The 22,361-nt window shown below is 36.3% G+C and overlaps 2 protein-coding genes across 6 annotated transcripts in view; one reads left to right on the top strand and one right to left on the bottom strand.

Moving 5' to 3' along the window:
* Positions 1-22,361, bottom strand: part of LOC117216850 (midasin) — a 139,627-nt gene that overhangs the window by 78,726 nt on the left and 38,540 nt on the right. The window lies entirely within an intron of this gene.
* LOC117216851 overlaps positions 1-22,361 on the top strand; it is a 77,872-nt gene that overhangs the window by 33,347 nt on the left and 22,164 nt on the right. The window lies entirely within an intron of this gene.

Below are 22,361 nucleotides of genomic sequence, written 5' to 3'. Positions count from 1 at the left end.
ACCCTGTATATTACACAATGCATATAAGACATAATTAGCGCCATTTTATAGATTTCTCGTTACGTACTACAGCAATGAAAAAGAAGGGGAAAGAACAAAGAAGACGAAGAATGGTATTTTATTCTGAAATATCTTCACAGAAATTCGCCTACTTTGCAAAAGTTAGATTCATAGAAATACACGCGACAATAAAAGTAGCGAATAAGCAAATGGAAGTTCGATGACAAACCTCGGCATTTGCCAATGATCTGGCGAGTGTCACACCATCTATAACCGCAATTGGAGCGCGCAATGTCACCGCGTATCCGGTAATTTGCTCTGGGACATGGCGTAACGTAAATTTTTTAGCATCTCGGCGCATAAAGCGGGTCGTTCCACGTCCTTCGTCACACACTGACCGCGATTACGGCTCTTACATCAAAGATCACGGATCAATCATCGTCATGGAAACACACAATAGCAAGTAACATCATATTTTTCTTTTAGAATAATAACAAATCTCATCGAATTGAAATCGATATTGAAATTCCATAAAATCCATTTAACTTTTCCATTTAGATTCCGTTTCGTTAGATAAAAATCTAAAAATGCATAGAAATCGTCAGTCCATTAACGAAAGCGTTACAATTTCCATGCATTCGACAATGCAAACATTCGCTTTGCGAACACTATACCTGCGCGATAAAACACACCGTTTTCGTTCCCATACGTCTCATTGGAATGTGTAAATATTTAAATTCCGTTTGTTGCATACTTCTCCTGCATTTTATCGATTCTTGTCCGACAATCCACTTTGCAGAAATTTTCTACGGCTGACTCTAAGCTTGTTTTTCACTCTGTCGTTAGATGAGCTGGCAAAATGGATTTGCTGAACAGTCATCAAGGATAATTCGCAGAGCACTTTAAAGTATAATTCGTTTAATTCATTGTCTCATATTGCTAATTAAAATTGATGGAATATTCAAATCATGCGACCAAGTCTCCTACGAAATTCCTTTTACATTAGGATCTTGATTAAGCGAGCTAATTATGACACGCTGTTTGAATACTAATCGGATAACCTTGTTTCGCGTTAATTAAAATCGTAGTATAGTCTTCAAAGTGTCTAAAGTTCACTGGTGCAAAAATTCCACTGCAACTTTCCAAGGAAACTGCGAATAAAATATTGCGTTAACGCAACGCTGCTCCTCCACGGGCCGATCGTGAGATCGACCAAATTTTGAAGACCTACGTTCAGGATAATAAAGTTTGGCGTTGAAGGACGCTTTCAGTACTTTGCTGCTTGTAGTATTTTTGGATTTCCTATAGAAGGAAAAAACGGGAAATGTAAAAGATACGGAGAATTTGAATGGCCGAAATAATGTACATTGAAGTAATTTGTTTAGACAAGCAGATGTGAATAGAAAGATGGAAGTCCTAAGATTATGTCAGTAAAATTTGAAAAGGATTCAACAACGTAGATAGAGGTTATGATACATTTGTTAGAAACACGCATTGGAAGTGAATGACAAAAGTATTTGAAGGCAACGTATTATTAAATTATTTAATATTAATATTTTGTTAGACCACTTTTAGCAACAATAATGCGTCTCAATCGACGTTCCGTACTGTAAACCAATGATTTTGTAAAACTACACTCAACGGAGTTCCATATTTCTATAATTTTATCTTTCAATACTTGCTTTCAAATTATCTGAAATTTATTTTATCTTTTTCCCATTTCAGCTCATACATTGTCAATCGGATTTATATCTGGACTTTGCTGTGGAGTAATTAACATGTATGGTTTGTTATACACGATCTATTCTTTCACAATTCTAGCAGTATGCTTAGGATCATTATCTTGTTGGAAGTGGAAATCTTCCAATAATTCTAATTTACGGCCATTTTCTTTAAGCTTATTTTTTAAAATATTTAAATACTTATATTTATCAAGTATTCCATTAATAAACATCAAATTTCTGGTGCCACTGGCAGCCATGCACCCACACACCATGATCAATCCACCTCCATGTTTCACTGTTTGATGTAAATGTCAAATTTCCAATTTCGCAATCGATTTTCTTCACACATAATGTAGGAACTAATACTACAATTAGTTCATTTACAATAAATGGATTGTATAGATGTTTATTAAAGAGGGAACGATGGTTGTTTAACGTAAACTAAATACAACAACGTGCTACAATTAAGACAACTAGATAGTTAATTTGCAACTCTCGTCACCACGGATCAAACGCTCTCACGCAGACCACACTCTCTCCACAACGCAATTCGCACTCTCTGACTGCTCAACTAATACTGACTGTTAATTCGTCTTTCTCCCTTAGCGTCCCTTTGTCCTTTGTCTTAGCCCCACCACGCAAGTGTTCCGCAACCGCTCGTGGCCAGAGTCACGTAGGCCTTTTCTACGAAACTATTCGATTGAAGGACACATTGATGGACCTGTCGGCACCTCGGCTTTCTCGCGACATTGTTTATGGTTTACCTAATATCTACAATACTACAATAATCTTGACCATCCGAGCCAAAAATGTTAAACTTTGATTCGTCCAAAAAGATGACTTTATCCCAAAAAGAATTATCTTTGTTAATATAGGTTTTTGCAAAAGTCAATATGTTTTTATGATTTACCACACTAATATATCGCTTGTTTCGCGATACTGTGCCATGAAAATTGTTTCATAAGATTCGTCGACATAATACCAGGTGAACTTCTTTATGAAACATATCAGCTACCATACTTGCGAGTTGAGTAGCGGATGTAGTAGGTTTCTTTTTAATTCGCCAATGATAACTTTTTCCTCTCTTCCAGTCAATTTCTTTGGTCGACCTGATCGAGCTTTGTTTCCAAGTGTTCCCTCATTCTTTCACTTTTTTATCATATAATGTATCGTGCACTTACTTCTGTTCACAATTCCGGCAATCTCGTTATATGATTTGCCATCCTCGTGTAATCGGAATATTATTTTTCTTTCACACTTTTTGGTATTCGTTTTAAATACTATTGTGAACACTTTTACGTTACTGTTACTGAAACGATACCCTAACATCAAGCGAACGTACCAATATTTTCATTTAGCAACGATGTTTACATTCGGTGCAAAAGAATATGGAAAACTATCAACAGTGTTATATACTTTTGTGAGACACTTAACATGAATGTTTCTATAATAGTAAATGTATCATAACTCCTATCTATATTATTGAATCGTTTGCAAATTTTACTCATGTAATCTTGAGACGTTTCAGTCACTATAGATACCAAATTGTTTTAACAAATTAGTTTAGTATACCTCATTTTAAAATTTGTAAATATAAGCGTTCGAATACTTTCGTGAGCCACTGTATGTATAGCGCAGATCGCGAGACAATTTCTCAAATCTGTTTTCGGAATTCTCTCGCGTTACTTGTTCCAAGATGCGAGCTTCGCACCTAAAAAAGCCTGTTATTTGTCGTTTCGACGAATTTAGTGACGCGATGCTTGTTGGCTCGCGCGCTCCATTTCTATTCAGCCAAATTATCGATTTCATACTTTTCTCCTTTTCTATCGTCGTCCGTCTTGATATTTTTATCCTTTGCTAACTTTTTATCACTAAAGAGTCACGTCATATTTTACTTCGTACGAGAAATACAGTTTAGGAAGAATCTTACTTTCTGCAGGTTCCTCCAAGCTTTCTAGTTTCCTATTGCACTCTGCTGTTTCATTTTTCTATACTTTTCTCCTTTCTTTCTTTCTTTCTTTCTTTGTAGTTCACTCTTTCATCCAATGGATTAATCTTTATAGTCTTTCATGCAGATATCCTGCTTCATCTCTTGTATCTATCTCCTCGCCGCTCTGTTTCCTCTTATTAGTTTCTTTGCTGCTTTAATTAAATTTTATATCCTGCTTCCGCTTGTCTCGTTCCTATCTACCGCTCTATATTATTCGCGTTTCCTTCTCTACTCTTCTCTTCGACTTCTCAATCCAAACTGTTACTTTCCTTCCTTATTGTACAGAACATAGCGGTATTGTCAGAAATATCGTCTTTTCTTTGTTAGTTGGCAGATTCCCTACGATACAACCACCTACCACTGAAACTATTATTCTCTTTCAGTAAAAATTCACTCACCTAGCAGCTCTAACCTCAATTTAACTTTGTAATTATTATCCAAAATATTGGACGTTTAATACTGGGTTGGTAACTAAGTGATTGCGGATTTTGTCAATACCACTCAATGACGAAACATTAAAAATGACAAAACACCCAATGACGAAACATTAAAAATGACAAAACACCCAGTGACAAAATATTAAATTCCTATATTCACGTAATTACATAATGATACAAAATATAAAATGAAAGTTATATAACTTAAAAAGATATATATATAAATTAAGATATGTAAGATATGATTATATTAAAATATTGGGCTGGAAACTGAGTGATTGCGGATTTTGTCAATACCACCCAAAGACAAAACATTAAAAATGACAAAACACCCAATGACAAAATATTAAATTCCTATATTCACGTAATTATATAATGATACAAAATATAAAATGAAAATTATATAACTTAAAAAGACATATATTAATTAAGATATATAAGATATAATTATGTTAAAACATTGGGCTGGAAACTAAGTGATTGCGGATTTTGTCATTGGGTGGTATTGACAAATTCCGCAATCATTTAGTTTCCAATATTTTAATATAATTATATCTTATATATCTTAATTAATATATAGGGTTGGTAACTGGTGGTATAAGCGGAAAGGGGGTAATTCCACGCGAAAAAAGAAGTCCATCGAGACAACGATCTACAGTGAGAGCCGTTATAACGAGACGCGATAAAGTGCACGCGTACCGAGCGACAATTCAAAGTCGATTTTCTCGAAAACAAAGCCTCAAACGAAAAATTTGTATTCTATATTTTCGACTTCTTTTTTCGCGTAGAATCACCCCCTTTCCGCTTGTACCACCAGTTACCAACCACCCTGTATATATATATATCTTTGTAAGTTATATAATTTCCATTTTATATTTTGTATGATTATATAATTAATTGAATATAGAAATTTAATATTTTTAACCGCATTTTTAACAATAAATTACAAATATAGAAATTTATCGTGGCCACATATTTCACAAAAATATGGCGCACAGTTATCAAACGAAGAAACCGAAATTTGTTGGACAAAGTTCGGAATTTTCACTTTGTAATTATTATCCAAAATATTCGACATTTAATATTGGCTTGGCAATTAAGTGATTGCGGATTTTGTCATTGGGTGTTATTGACAAATTCCGCAATTATTTAGTTTCCAATATTTTAATATAATTATATCTTACATATCTTAATTAATATATATATATCTTATATAATTATATATATAATTATATAAGTTATATAATTTTCATTTTATATTTTGTATGATTATATAATTAATTGAATATAGAAATTTAATATTTTTAACCGCACATACATGGCGTTAATATTAACAATAAATTACAAATATAGAAATTTATCGTGGCCATATAATTCACAAAATTATGGCGCACAGTTATCAAACGAAGAAACCGAAGTTTGTTGGACAAAGTTCAGAATTTTCACATCGACTGACCTGAATAGTCAGCAAACATAAATCTAACTGTTTTTGGGCAACACAGAAATTAGTTTCTAACTACTGTGGCAGCAACGACGGTTCTTCCTCGACGATCTTCAACGACGCAATGCAAAAAGCAGTATCGTATTACTGTCTATCGAGAAAATCTCGCGACTTACAACAGTTTGCATAGAAAAACAGCATACGGTGTTTTGGTCATTCAAATTCGGTCGAATCGCGGCGCAGAATAAACACGACCGTTAAAAGTATCATTTTCCAATCTTCGGTATTTCAGCTCTCCACACGGTTATGGATGACTATTTTTACAAGAAATTTCCTGTTCTTTATAGAATATAACATTTTAGAATAATCCTTGCCACTCTTATCGTTCTAATCTTTATCCTTTTTTTTTTTTTATTAGAGCAGCTGGACTTCTATTCTATATATATCGCAAAGATCATCAAAATGTAAATAAATATTGTTATTAGCTTGTTTACATCTAATATTGTTATCCAATACTTATATATTAAAATTTCCACTATACAGAATGTATTTGAAATAGATTTAAAAAACGTACAGTTAGTTAGATAATTATTTGGAATAGAAATTTTGTAGGAAGATATGTCTGAAAACATTATCGGTACTTGGATAGTTGTAACTAAATTTAAATACCGAAAAGTCATCAACTAAATTTAAATACTAAAAAGTCATGTTTTTTTATTTGGAACGACTTCGAAGAATTTTGCCAAATTTTGTTACACTAGTTCTGAGACACCCTATATAAGGTTAGGAGCTGTATTAGACCTGGCATTGGCACGGGATAGAGCAAAGGAATTTGGAAGAACGATCGAACCGTGCAGTGAAGAAGTTCGCGATAGCCTTGATCATCCAGAACACGTGCTATCTACTTTAGTTAATCAAAAAGTTTCGCAGCGATCGGTAAACGAAGACTCATCAGCGTTACCGAGTGTACTCATTTTTTAGTTACAAATACTCTAAACCATAACTAGACGTTCGCGTATCTTTCTCATTAGCACAGTCATATTATCTCTGGGATTATCCGATCATTTTGTTTATTAAATCACTGTACGCCGCAAGAAATAAAAGTTATTAGATCGGTGCGTATGAAAGTTTCTTTAAAGTTTGAATTTGCCGCACCAATTATCAACTGTATTAAAGAGGAAGAAATTTACCATAAATCGGTAAAAACACGAACCTTCATTATCGCGACATCAACGTATAACCGGAATATCCGTGTAATTTTCGTACGAACCGTTTCACATAGTTTCTTTCTTAATATCGTTAGAAGGCAACATAAACTTCCAATCAAGCTGATGGAAACTAAGTATAGCCGGTAATAATAATCACGTGGTTGGAACCTGTTAACAGGAATCCAACCTTCCAGTTAATAGTAAATCAGTCTTAGAACCAGTCAAGCCTTTAACAGTCGCTTAACTGGCAAGCACCTGGGCTTCAGTTGGATTAGAAGCTGATCAGGTTAGCGATATACACACAGCCAGATAATTATTAATTTCCCGTTGCCACCTGTGCTCTCTGTTTATTCCCTCTATTCCTAAGATATTAGAATAAACTAACGAATATACGTATCAGAAGAGAATCGAAAACATTTAAACCATTCTAAATTCTGCAAACTTAAAGAAATAATTTTATAATTTTTGTCACACTCGATAAGAGTTTCTCTTCTATTCTATTCTACTTCTCTTAGGAAACTTTCTTTTTCTTTTTTTTCCGAGTTTTTTACGGCTTGTTCTGCTAATTAGAAATTTTTTTTTTATCATTTAATTTGTACTTTACAATTTGTCCAGCTGGATATTTGGTAATAACATGTGGATGGCAATCCCCAGCGGCATACCATCTTCAAGTTTGACTATTTTGTTAATTAGAGATGATTATACATTGTTAGTTATTTCTAAGACGCGTCTTGTATCTTGTAATTTGACGTAGCAGCAAAAGTAGACGTTCCATGGTGTTGCAATATTCACAGGCTTCAGGACTCTTCTAATATTAGTTACCATCAGTGTAGTTTTAACGAAGATGATTTCTTATTATTAAATTATTATTATTATTATTAACAAAATACCCCGATACTCCAGTGTGGTATATTAAAGTAGAAACTTACGGGACATCCTATATATATTCCAAACAAACTTTGGGTAAACAGAACGGATAGAATCACAGAAGCATAAAGTTCGCGGAGAGTACGACGAAGTTGTAGCTAAGTCGTCACACCTCGGTTTCGAGAAACTACCTTTAGCGAACGCTACGAATATATCGCCATAGCTGTCCCTGGTTATTCCATCCTCTACGGAGATGTGATAATTAAATAATAAATTGTTTTATCGTTTAACCAACGAGTCTGATACGCAATGAGTCAGAAAACTTCTCGAGGATATGTCACAGTGGAATATAGAAAGCGTGTCGTATAAAACTTTCTGATATTTCATTAATTAATATCGTAACAAGATATCACGAATTTCTGTCTAAATCGCATTTATATGAATTCGCATAAATATCCGCTACTTGTAATATTTTTCTACAAATTTCCCATTTATACCTATCGTGTAAAAAGAAAAAAAAATCGTACACAAAAAGCAAACACGTCCTTCGCACATTGTTATATCTCCCGCGTTTTAACGCAGTTCATCGCAATACGTAAACGTTTTTAAAAGCTTTCGTACAGAAAAATATTACACTCTCTGCTGTTAGCTCTCATAGAAAGAAGACTGAAAAGAAAACACCTCACTGACCTCTCTAAGGAAATAAAATAGTCAAACTCGAAGATGGTACCCTCTGGGGGTAGCCATTCGCGTTATTTAGCAATTAATACTTTACCGACCGATAGCCGATTAATTGTTCTTTTTGTCGTCGACGCTTACCGACCGATAGCCTATTAATCGGCTTTTTGTCGCCGACAATCTTCCTCATTATTTGAGCAGTAATTTGTTATTTAGTACTAAGGTAGCTTGCTCGGTTGCGTCAGTTGCATTGCTTTGTAAGCTCCCACAGTTTTATACCAATTTTGAAAAACGTACCGTTCGCGATGAACAAAAAGAATGGTGTTGGAGAGTCTAAACCGAAACAGAGCCGGCGCCAGGGAGAATCTGCACCTGAAATGCCGGTCGGACGAGCGTATGCTGTTGAACCGCTAGCGGTCGGTAAAGTGTCAAATTGTTTAAAGACTATCGATGAAGAGATCAAAGGTGTAGTTACGAGCGCTAGGACGATTTCGATAGAAAATCGTTGGATATGTCGCGGAACAGAGATGCGACGAATGATCGAGAAAGACGCCACTAACTCGAAACAAGCCACAACAATTAGATGCTAAAGAATAACTGACATGGATAACTATAGTGGATAGGATAGAAACCGCCTTTTGAATAGCTGAACAATGAGACGTGGCGCGTGCAATAGGGACAAGCCAGTGGACGACAATCCGTGCGGCTTTTGTACAAATAAATGAAATATTCATGGTGAGATGCACGTGAAAGCCAACGTGTCGTACAGCGTGGCGCAAAAGAGAATTTATGATATGTTTTCTTAAAGCAAGCGAAACGTTTAATTCGGACAATGGTACAGCGGATTTGTTGTATAAATCGATTCTGGATTAACCAACGCTTCGTTAATAACTCGAAACCGTTTACATACATTGAAATTCCGATAATCGAAACTGATTATTAAAATAAGCTTACGCGCAAGAGTCGTCGATAATAACGCCAATTTCATTGTAAACTGGCAAACTTTATTTAATAAAAACGCTAAAATATTTCATGATAACGAAAGATACCAAGTAATATAGATAAATGGATGAATAAATAAAACAATAGAACATATGCTAGAATACCTACAAAAAAAAAAAAAAAATAAAAGAGAAAGAGGTCAAAAGTTAACAGCACAGGCAAAACATGGAAATTGGGAAATTAGGGACAGACACTAGGAAATATAATATCACAGAACAGATCCAGCAATCGAATGCTCTTAACAAGGGGCTGCAGGGAAACCGAAAGAAGTGTCAGGTTGGCGGTGAGTGAAAGCTAGAGAATAGGAGGATCGTGGAGTGGCTGGAGGAGCTGGAAGAGAAAAGAAAAGCCAGGCTATAAGCAGACCAAAGGCAGCTTTAAAGGAAACGAAAGGGTGCGATAAGTAGGGTAATTAGTCAGCAGAGTAAGACAGAGTGTGAATGAGGAGCAGTAGCTTTGGAACTATAGGTTTTTGCAAACCATGTACAATTCTTGGCTGTCAGGATAAATAAGCATATTCTATACAACTAGACATCCCATTTTTCTTCTTTCTCAATTTATCTTCCCTTTTTACCTTTTTACAATCTGCCTTATAACTAACAGCCCCTTCCGGTTCCCACGTACTCGGAATTTCCTTATTTGTCCTCTATCGATTCGCACCTCACTTGTGCCAATAAAGACACACATCTAGCAACGTAACTAAATTAGTTAATAATAACAAAGTCGTTTGGCTTATTTAGAACGACGAACAGCTAGATTGGCAAATGTTTAGTAACCGCTTTAAGCGATATACCAGACGTTAATAAATACAGAAATATATTTATTTCGAGGATGAAAAAGAAGAAGAGAGAAAGAGGGCAGAGGACAGAAACAAAGTAAAGCAGAAAAATAGGTGCAGGCTGATAGTAAATATGAACGTCCGATATCATTGGCGGAGGAACTAAATTTAGAGAAGCTGAAGCATCTGTTTGGATCTTTTTGGGCAAAAAGTACTGGCTGGAAGCTGGAACATGGCCAGAGATCGCGATCGTACAGAGGTACCGGTTTAAACCGATTTCTTGTCGCAGCCAATCCAATTTTCATTCGTCCGCCAGAAGTTAAACGTATGTACGCGTGTATTTTTAAGATCCGCTCTAAATGGATGAGAATCCAGTTTACTTTTTAATTAACAGGGTATCTTTGGGTTGTTGCTCCAATTACAAAGCGTTTCAAGTTTTAATTATTCTCATCGATCCTCTCTCCGAGGTTATTCCACTTTACGTAAAGGAATACAACGAATTTAAACCATTGACCGTTTGCTTTTCGCGTGTTACATTTTAACGTGAAAATTATTCACATTTTAATACGAAGATTATTCGTTATTTAGATTTATGAGATATTAATATTTTAATATGAAATTAATATCTCATTGATACATTCGAAAAAGGATGGAGGAACGAGGAAAATTTTGAGAAACAAAATTTCACTACCGCAAAGTATTATTCCTTTTCACGATAGCATCACAAATCTTGCAGATTACGTTCGCTATTTTCTCCACGAACGTGACTTCCTATCTGGCAAAACGGTTCTATCGAATCTAAATCGAAATCTGATGCACGCCCATGTAAGCTAGAAGAAAACAAGTGCGCGTATAAAAAATTCAGCAAGTATTTTTCGCGTTTTAAGTAAACCGACGCTTAACTCGTGCAATTTTACCAGCTATCGTTCGAAATGTTTTCCCCATACGAATATCAGCGACACATTCGGTAATAACACACGAAGATCGTAAAATCAGTCAGATGCAACGAAGCATTTGCAACTACGCGTTCCCACGTTCCAAATGCAGAAACTTTTGCTCGTCGTTTATTTTACGAGCCCCCTATATCATTACCATCCAGTAAACTTTTCCACGTATCTGTCTATTCTATGCATTTGCTCCTGTCACTTGGCCACACCTGCATCGTCGCATCCTATTAATATTGATAAGACAGATCTACATTTTATCCATCTATGTGTATCCGATGTGTAGTTTCGAATTACCAGTCTCTGATAACAACGCATACATTTGCATGACATAAACTATACTAATAGCTGTCACATACCGATTAGTCCTTCATTATAGCTGGCGTTCGTAATTTGCTTATGATCCAGGTGTTCCACCAACTATTCAAGTAATAGGAAACATACGAAATTATAGAAAGGACATCCAACGATAAAGGATACGTAATCGAGAGATATCGTTCGGTTAACACAAGGTTTATGTAGCGAAACGTTCGGTTAACACAAGGTTTATGTAACGAAACGTTCGGACGATAGAACATCCGGATAAGTCTTGGAATATTTCACTTCACTTCCAAATGATATGAAACTTATTTAACACGTTGAATGCCACGGGGGTCATCGGTGACCGGCACTCAGCTTGGCCGCGGCGCCGTGGGGGTCACCGGTGACCGGCACTCGCCCTGACCGCGACACCATGGGGGTCACCGGTGACCGGCACTCACCTTGACCGCGACACCATGGGGGTCACCGGTGACCGGCACTCGCCTTGACCGCGACACCATGGGGGTCACCGGTGACCGGCACTCGCCTTGACCGCGACACCATGGGGGTCACCGGTGACCGGCACGTAATATGGCCGTGATGTCATGGGGGTCACCGGTGACCGGCACTCAATCCGGCCGTGATGCCGCGGGGGTCACCGGTGACCGGCACTCAATCTGGCCGTGACGCCGTGGGGGTCACCGGTGACCGGCACTCAATCTGGCCGTGATGCCGTGGGGGTCACCGGTGACCGGCACCCGACTTGGTTGTGGCTCCGTGGGGGTCACCGGTGACCGGCACTCAATCTGGCCGTGGTGCCGTGGGGGTCACCGGTGACCGGCGCACCAAGACTAGTAAAAATACATAATTTGAACAAATGTCAATAGTTATAAATTTTGTATTATTACTATTGTTACCACAACGGTGTGACAAAATTAACGCAGTATAAAACATAGAAAAATAGTTTTATTTATACATAAAATATAAATCTATTATGTGCGCCCCCCATCAGTGGCTGTCGAACATGGGAAAACCCCGCTTTTCCCGCGTTTTACATTAACAAAGAATAACCATAAGAAACGTTTCGACTTAGCAGTAAAGTATAGTAAAATAAAGTAAAAAATGCTAAATCTTGTGACGGTTCTTTAGGATTATTGCTGGTTCTAATAAGTATGACAGAGGGAACAGATTATGGTTTATAATAGGTCCCGGGACGTTACAACATAGAACAATTATTTAGCAACGCGAAGAAACAATATGAGATAATTGATCATGGTAAAAAATAAGCGAAATTGCAGTACAGCGCCATGGGGGTCACCGGTGACCTCAGTCAGATAAATTCATTAATGATGATTATACACCGTAGTATATCTCATGTAGCTAATATTTCAACATTATATGTATAATAAATAATAATAAATATATAATAAATATGTATAATAAAAAATTCATCGTGGCGTAACGGTCAAACCTTGTAAAACTGACGTGTTTGCATTGAACGTGTTAAAAATTAAAAAATCATACGAATTTTAATTTGACCTAATTAATCCTCGTACGAATACTGTGATATATAGAATAACGTAGGAATGCTTTTCGCAGCCACTATGTATCGATAGGAAAGTAAAATTCTTCACGAGGTTGCAATTTGATTCACTCGGAGATTGCGTGCTTGCGAATATTAATACGAGTGAGCTGTATAAATTTTGGACACGGCGGTGATTCAAAATTAGACGGTGACATTCGATGAATCGAAAAGAGGGCGTGGCGAAGCCGAGGGAAAGGTTCATTGTCTATTTCGGCAAAGGAACTGACGGAACTGGAGCTATTTAAAATTTTAAAGAGAGCAGCCCACTTTCGCCGGCCAAGTGCCATTTTAAACTTCCCACTTTACTTTCCACGGAATTCCTCTTCCTGGCCCGCCGCTTTCTTGCCCTTTTCCACGGCGAAAAAAACGCCCTATATAAACGAGGAATTTTCTTCCCCTCGCCAAGCGGAAATTTCTTCCTTTCTCGCGGTTACAACCAGCTCTCAAATAAGCTAAGTTCGTCAATGTTTTTCAAAGCGTTCAAAGAACCAGGAATTCTTTTGTTAAACGAGATATGCCATATATACAGTGGCTGCGCAAGCTATTGACACACCACTGCGTTTAATACGACATTTGCATACTAATTAATTACGGTATATGCATCTAATTACAGTAGAACTTGTCATTAGGGGAATATTTCAAGATTCGAAGCTTCAAAAATCGCAAGATTCGAGAATTCTATTGCCAATCCAATAATAATTCTAAAATTCTCAGATCGCAAAATTCTGCAAACGCATTAATATGAAATGAAAGAGCGTAATTATTGTTATCTGATAGACAAATAAACGATAAATCCACGATAGATAGTATTAAATATACAGTGTATTATGATGTACACGATGTTTAAAAACACGAGTATAACGTAGCATTATAATACACAGTGAACATTGACATGTAAATTCCAGTGAAATTCAATTTCAACTGCGAAACCGTGAATCGCGCATCAGAAATAAATTTTCAAAAATTAACACGCCCCACCTCCATCCGCATGATTTATCGTCATCCGTAATTTATTTCCCTTTCCCCTTCCCTGTTCATTGTTTATCGTTCCCTGTTCCCGCTGTCATATCGTCTTTTATTATTTATAACATTTGATTAGTTACAAGACTGAAACTTCTCTGTTTCAACAGCGTGATAATTTTGTTCACCAAAACTAATAATCTTCGTTAACGTAACAGAGCAATAGAAACGCAGGAATCATTGTGTCAAAATAGAAATCGAATTTCCCGTGAATAGAAATTATTAGATCCCACTTTTATCCTCTTCTTTTATTCATTTCTACGACAAGGTGGCTTTATAAAACGAGCGAAGGGCACTAGAAGGGCTTAAATTCATTCAGCATCGTTCTAAAATTATGAAAGTCATACGACAGTATCCATTCAATTACGCAATTATCGAATAAAGCAGTCGATCTACGAGATTCACTCATCTCATCTGAAACGTACAAGGGTCCGAAAATGAATGTAAAAATCTATTGAAACAAGATAACCTTGGAAAATCTAGTTTATCGAAAATCTAAACGTGATTTACACGATGGTGTATAAAATTATGAGACTTATGGTCAGTTTACTGACGAGGAATTCTCCTGATTATTTAAATACCATATACGTGTTTTTTTGCACAATTAAAAAAATGTATTCTGTAAATTTAGACAGTTTGAGGACGAAAAAATATGCCGTTGGAAAATATATTGATCAGCTCCTTATTCATACCGCAACAAACATCATAGACTTATGCTGCAACAAACAGCCTAATCTCTGTTTCTCCTTCCTGTTTTCTAGTCATTCCTCCTTCACCGTGTCCTCATCCTCGTCACCAGGCTACAAGAACCACTTGTGCATGGAGCATTGTCCAAGGAGAATTTCGGTATCTCTGAATAAAACCTCTAATTTCGTTGTCAAATTCTCATTATCCGGAATGCAACAATAGGCTGCTTAGATGTCAAAACAAACGAACGGAGGACGATGAGAAGGTAGCTCTTCAGACACCTAAGATTTTAATAAGACGTCATTCCATAAGTTTGCCATCAAATGTACCACGAACAATTGTACTTTAACACCTTAGGATTTATAGAACGATAGTGAGAATTTTAAGAATATAATACAGAATATGATAAAGCAGAAGTAACATGATACAAATGGGCCACTTGATGAGTTCATAGTCATTTGAACATGCTCCTTAGATGTCAAAACAAACGAACGGAGGACGATGAGAAGGTAGCTCTTCAGACACCTAAGATTCTAATAAGACGTCATTCCATAAGTTTGCCATCAAATGTGCCACCTTAGGACTGAGCTGGATAAGTCGTGATAGGTACTGCTGGTGTATCAGATTTTTGTCTTTATCCGGGTTGTCTTCCTCTCAGTTAGGAATTGTATATGGGAACCAGACTGTGAGTGCCGGGATTCGAAACTGGTCTTGAACGTTCGTAACCAACTGCGCTAACCACAGTTCTACTTTTGTCCGGTCGAGGATAGAGTCCTTATGCAATAAGACAGAACCCGTTGGAAAGTTTTGCTGTTGAGTGCCGCTACAGGACTTATAGAACAATCGTGAGAATTTTATTTTTTTTTTTTTTAATATTTAATATTTCACATTCACAATTTGTCCAATTTGGACATTTGGTAGAATTTTTTAGCTGTTTGATTATCATGTGGGTGGCTACCCCCAATGGGGTACCATCTTCGTGTTTGTTAGGTTGTATCCTTTATGATTTTTAAGAATATAATACAGAATATGATACAATCGAAGGAACATGATACAAATGTGACATTTGACGAGTTCATGGTCATTTGAACAGGCTGCTTCAATACGATGAAAATGATCTAATGTTCGAAAACGATCTATGATTCTATTATTATGCGAAAAGTTAATGATATGGAAATTTAATCCCATGAAAATTTAATATTGCGAGAATGAAAGGTGGAAGAGGCTGGTGAAGAGGCGCTTCATTGCACGCCGCAGCGCGTGTACGGATACTTTTCCTATGTAGCTGGTGTAAGGATTTGTTTGTCGTAGAATCGATGGAAAGCAGGCGATGTAAGAGCTCTAGAGACAAGAGGAGAAAAATCCTGGTATACGGGAATTTTCATGGCTAGCTGTAAAAAGCTAGTTGAGACTGTGCATTGGAAAATAGACTCGTAAAAGAGATATCGAAGGTGGAAGACCCGTGTGTGCTGCTGCGTTGCATTTTTCTTTTATGCATGAAAGACGAAAACTCGCAGATGGCACAAGTTTCGAGAAATTCGCGATGAAAGCTGCAAGCTGCGACACGAGATGATCGGCAACGGTACAACTACGAATTTCTATTTCTGTTTCGACTATTTGCCATGGTAGTCACGCTCAATGTTTTATCCTAACAATTCATTGATTCCTAAAAATTATTAAATAAAATAATTTTCATTGACAAAGTAGTTTGCAAATCCATAAACGTAATACAAATAATGTAATATATGAAATAAAGAGGAAATTTTTAATAAATAACATGATTCGTCCTCACCCATAAATAATGTAAAATACCAAATAAAAGAAGAAAAAACCTTTTCATAATAAATATTTATTATTTGTAATTCATAATAAACAATATAATTCACCTTCACCCATAAATAATGTAAAATACCAAATAAAAGAAGAGAAAACCTTTTCGTAATAAATATTTATTATTTATAATTTGTAATAAATAACTAATTCATCCTCGCCTATAAATAATGTAAAATACCAAATAAAAGAAGAGAAAACCTTTTTGTAATAAATATTTATTATTTGTAATTCGTAATAAACAATATAATTCACCCTCACCCATAAAATAATGTAAAATACCAAATAAAAGAAGAGAAAACCTTTTTGTAATAAATATTTATTATTTGTAATTCGTAATAAACAATATAATTCACCCTCACCCATAAATAATGTAAAATACCAAATAAAAGAAGAGAAAACCTTTTCGTAATAAATATTTATTATTTATAATTTGTAATAAACAATATACTTCATCCTCACCCATAAATAATGTAAAATACCAAATAAAAGAAGACAAAACCTTTTCATAATAAATATTTATTATTTATAATTTGTAATAAATAACTAATTCATCCTCACCCATAAATAATGTAAAATACCAAATAAAAGAAGAGAAAACCTTTTCGTAATAAATATTTATTATTTATAATTTGTAATAAACAATATACTTCACCCTCACCCATAAAATAATGTAAAATACCAAATAAAAGAAGAGAAAACCTTTTTGTAATAAATATTTATTATTTGTAATTCGTAATAAACAATATAATTCACCCTCACCCATAAATAATGTAAAATACTAAAAAAAGAAAAAAAAAGCTTTTCGTAATAAATATTTATTATTTGTATTTTGTAATAAATAACTAATTCATTCTCACCCATAAATAATGTAAAATACCAAATAAAAGAAGACAAAACCTTTTTTGTAATAAATATTTATTATTTATAAATTGTAATAAATATTTATTATTTATAATTTGTAATAAATAACTAATTCATCCTCACCCATAAATAATGTAAAATACCAAATAAAAGAAGAGAAAACCTTTTTGTAATAAATATTATTTCTAATTCGTAATAAACAATATAATTCACCCTCACCCATAAATAATATAAAATACCAAATAAAAGAAGACAAAACCTTCCGATAAATGTATAACGTTTTATTCAATTCGTTAAACTATTTGGCACCATCTAGACGTTTTGGTACTATCAATCGAAACATGGAACACGTACAATATACACGTACAATATAGAAAAAGAGAACGAGCGAATAAACGAATGAAAGAAATAAATCAAAGGAAGGCGCGAACGAACAGGCGAATAAATAAAAATTGCTATCTGGCAGCGAACATCGATCGCAGCTACACGCGAATATATTCGCGTTAATCGAAGCATTCCGGCTACCTATCGGAGAAGTAATAATCTCACGAATATTCGTCGAACATCACACAGACATTTTATCTCCGCCTTATCACTGAACCGCGTTCGATAGCTAAATGTTGAGGTCGACTGATAGACGAACGAAGTGGACCAATTTGTAATAGAAAAATGTACTGAAATAAGTATAGGTATAGCGTATGCTGATCCAAATCCTCACTCTTACAGTGTTACAGTACGACAAGAAGAAGAAGATATGATAGGAAGCGCGTTCATATATTTATAACAAAGGACTTTATCAAAAAGTTAACCTTGGCGTGTGGCTCTATCTGAAGGCTACAAGAAACAGCAATAGAAATCTATTATACTTACAGCTCTTTTGTTTCTAAACCTTGTAATCGAGAAGAAAATTGATATTCAAGGTCACGATAATATATCTACGATCTTTTCACTAAATTCTATTCTCTTCGTAACAGCTGTCTCCAGGTCAATTACAAAAGAAAAGGTGCACAGTTTTTCCTCAAGTAATCACTTCAACGTTAAATATCGTTTCAGAACGAGAAGGTGAATCGTCGATTTGTTGAAACTACCATCGATAATAGCCTACCATGCCAGTAGTCATAGTAGTAGCATGGTGGTTTATTTTCAGCCATAAAAGCAACTCGATTCGCAATTATTTCCCTTCACTGCCTAATGTCTGTCCATTAATTAGCAAAGAAGGGATGAAAAATAATTGCAAATTTGTTCTCCACTACAGAGCTCATAGAGATGAATCACTCGAAAGATGAACGAGATACAAATAAGAAGCTCTTTGTACTGGGAAAATTCTTTCGGTTGAAACGAGAAGCCGCGAGGATGGAAGCACGAGCAGCATCGATGTAACGATCAGAAGGGCGCAAGAAATTTAATCAAAGTAACCGAGACACGCCTCGGCGAGAAATAGAAACCTTAAGAAAGTTTCGTTCGCGGGCAAACTTCTTTTCCAAGTCGTTAACGTAGCCGCTGATTTCCATTGAGAAGGTGCACACCTTGTTGCAAGCTTAAACACCTTTGCATACATTGAACAGTAATTTATGGCGCGGTACAGAAAGCACGCAGCAGTTGGAAATAAACGATATTCTTTCTTATTTCGTCTTATTTCATCAAAGTAAGCTTTTTCACTGGAAATATTTTTTTTTGCATAATAAATACGGTTTACGAGATGACTGCGTGTACCACATGGAATGGGTCCGTTGCGAGGGAAAATTGTAGGAAGAATCTTGCTCGTAGAATGCTTCCTCAGGTTGAACACTCATTCGACGACGTGAAAAGCCGAATCTCGAGCAATTTGCCGGATTTTGCGCATGACACGGAAATTCTGCAGGTGCCCGGGCCAAGGACGATGCACGTGTCCTTAATTTGCTAGAACCGCAATCCTAAATTATGGTTGGACAGGCTCCCTTGGGTTTATGCCTTTGCTACGGCCATTTATGTCATTGCCATGGTCGCGTTACAACGAAAGTGATCTCCGGATCTCTCAACTTGCTAATTAGGCTTTCGGCTTTTCGTCGACTTTAGGACGAGAAAATTGCAAGATGGAACGCGTACACCGGCGTTTATCCGGTCTACAGGAATTCTCTCTACAGAATTTTTGAAATCACGAAACCGTGAAATTTCGAAAATTCAGAAACTTGAGAGAACAGAGATTTGAATATTTGAGATTTTCGGGATCGTGGAATTTCTGAGATTTCAGAGTTTTACGATCGCAGATCCTGAGAAACCGAGAATCTTTCGACTTTTTGGAACAAGGGAATTCTACAATCTTGGAATCTTTTCCAAACTTATTATTATTTTATTATATTTCATTCGTTCTACTTCCAAACGTTTGTCTTATTTTTCAGAAAGTATTGACTTTCCTAGGAAAGTTAGTCTTCGTACGAAACATGCGGTTCTATCGTAACAGCGAACCACGTTTCAGCAAGAATTTCCTGCTACAGAGCACGGTACAACGAAGTTTAAAGCCCGAACCGTTGAATATGTAACACTAAGCGCGACTGCCGTGCAACTTGACGTGTTCCCGTCTTCGAATAGACCGGATGTCGACTACAGCTTCCGTCAGGAATTTCTGAAAAAGCGATTGCTACGTGAAGAGAAGATGAATAATTGACTTAATCCTTCGATGATATCGCTGACCGAATAGAGCAACGACGCGACTGCAAATTTGAGAATATCACAAAATCTTCCATTGTAAAAGATTTAACACGTTGGTCGCCCAGCGTAATTCGGCTAAGTTTCCCGCGGGACCCAAATCTGACCGTTGGTACGCTTTTCGGCTAAAGTATTCCGAGGGATCTCATGACAGATATCCCAGATCTTTCGTTTAGTCGAGAAGCATATTTCTTGTGAGACGCACATCAGTGATTTTTTCATCCTCAAAATGTTCAGTAGACAGCGTGAAAATAAATAAAAAAAAAATAGAATAATGGAAAAACTGGTATCGACAGAAGTGACCAGATGGTCTCATATGCCACTAACGATACGGAAAAGTATCAAGTGGTATCCGAAATTAGCACTACATTTACTCTTAGGAACAAGTATAATAAATGCTCATATTGTGTACCAAACAGCCACAAACAACAAAGATACAGACGAGAAAATTTCGGGAAATTCTCGTTTCCGAATGGTGCGATGTGTCCTCAGAAAATACTGTGCCTGACAACCATCGGAAGAAAACGAAGGTGTCCCCCACCATTTGGAGTGAGGTGTAAGTGTTGTCTCTGATGATTGTAGCTGTTGGCTGAAGATGTCGCTGCTGGGGTACTGTTATTTTTCTTCTAATTTAGATGCGTGGAAGAAAAATAAGACTACGGGGTGCCGGGGTTCGAACCCGGGTCCCGTACGTTCGTAAACTAAGGCGCTAACCACTGCGCTACCGTCGTCCGGTAGAATTTAGTGTCGAGCGGCGGTATTTGTTATCGAGTGGCGGTATTTGTGTCAAGTGCCGCCACAGGAGATTCGCAAGAATCAGCAGGACAAGCCTATAAGAAGGATGTGCACCCTGTGTTACGAGAAGAAGAGGCAAATTGTCGCGCGCCAAGAAGCGAGAAAAAACGTAAAAAAGATTAAAACATATTGTTGGAAGTGTCGAAAATCACGTCAAATGTGTTTGCAATGTTTTAACGAATACCATGCGACAGCATAACGTAATATTTTATCCAGAATATAAATTAATAAAAAGTATGATATGTGTTTTTAATATTCTTATGTTGTTGTTGAGATATGTATAATTTTCTGTGCTGGACTAGGTTAAATGCGTAGTAGAGATACTTGTATGTGAATATCAGTGTGTGGAAGTATGTGCGTCCGAAGCGTCTCGAAAACAAAGGAATGTAAACTGTTCAGTCAGTTAAGAGTCGGTTAAGAGTCGGTTAAGAGTCGGTTAACAATCGGGTATAGGAGAAAGTGCTGAGACGCGTGCAAGTGTGTATCGATGAATATATAAGAAATCGTCCATGAAATAAATATATCATTATTTTAATATTAATACTCAGTATAAATTTAGTGTTCCTATAACATTATTTTGTGTATTGATGAATATATAAGAAATCGTCCATGAAATAAATATATCATTCTTTCAATATTAATCCTCAGTATAAATTTAGTGTTCCTATAATATTATTTCGGCTTCAAAGATCCACAATTTTCAACAGTTGTATATCCCATATACAGGGTGTTTGGTAACTGGTGGTACAAGTGGAAAGGGGGTGATTCTACGCGAAAAAAGAAGTCCATCGAGACAACGATCTACAGTGACATCCGTTATAACGTACCGCACGCGTACCGAGCGAAAATTCAAAGTCGATTTTCTCGAAAACAAAGCCTCAAACGAAAAATTTTTATTTTATATTTTCGACTTCTTTTTTCGATTAGAATCACCCCCTTTCCGCTTGTATCACCAGTTACCAACCACCCTGTATAATATGCTATAATTAATTAATTCGAACAAGAAGAGTGTCAGCCATGTTTGGGTTACGGGCGCCCCATGGAAGCAGACCCGTCACATAGATATGGGTGACGTGGTGACCAACGTGTTAACGAACCTTTTACGGTGTCGTGGAAACACGTGCGAAGAAAGCTACACGTCAGGTTAGACACGGTATTAAAAGTGACATTGGCTGAGCAAGTGTACGTCGTAATAAATAATTCATAATAATTTATACGAGTAAATCCATTGCTATTGTATGATATAAATATTTATAGGAGAAGGAGAACGTGTCGCTGCGATGGAATTCAAATACTGTAAATTATTACAACGCAGAAATTGGCCAAATGCGCACGCTGTACCTGCTCTCTAATTATTCTGTTTACGCTTCTCGATGATTGCACAGCCGCAACCACATCACACGTCAGCTTACGTTCGCATCGCTATCATCCATGCGAAGCAAATTTAATTACTTTCAATAGTATTAATCATGCGCAAATAAACTAATCCCTGATCACGTAGATATTAATGGTACGTGGAATTTTCA

This window comes from Bombus bifarius, unplaced genomic scaffold, assembly GCF_011952205.1.
Source record: "Bombus bifarius isolate JDL3187 unplaced genomic scaffold, Bbif_JDL3187 scf7180000007974, whole genome shotgun sequence".
Classification (NCBI taxonomy): Eukaryota; Metazoa; Arthropoda; class Insecta; order Hymenoptera; family Apidae; genus Bombus; species Bombus bifarius.
This window is presented reverse-complemented; position numbering and strand designations above follow the sequence as displayed.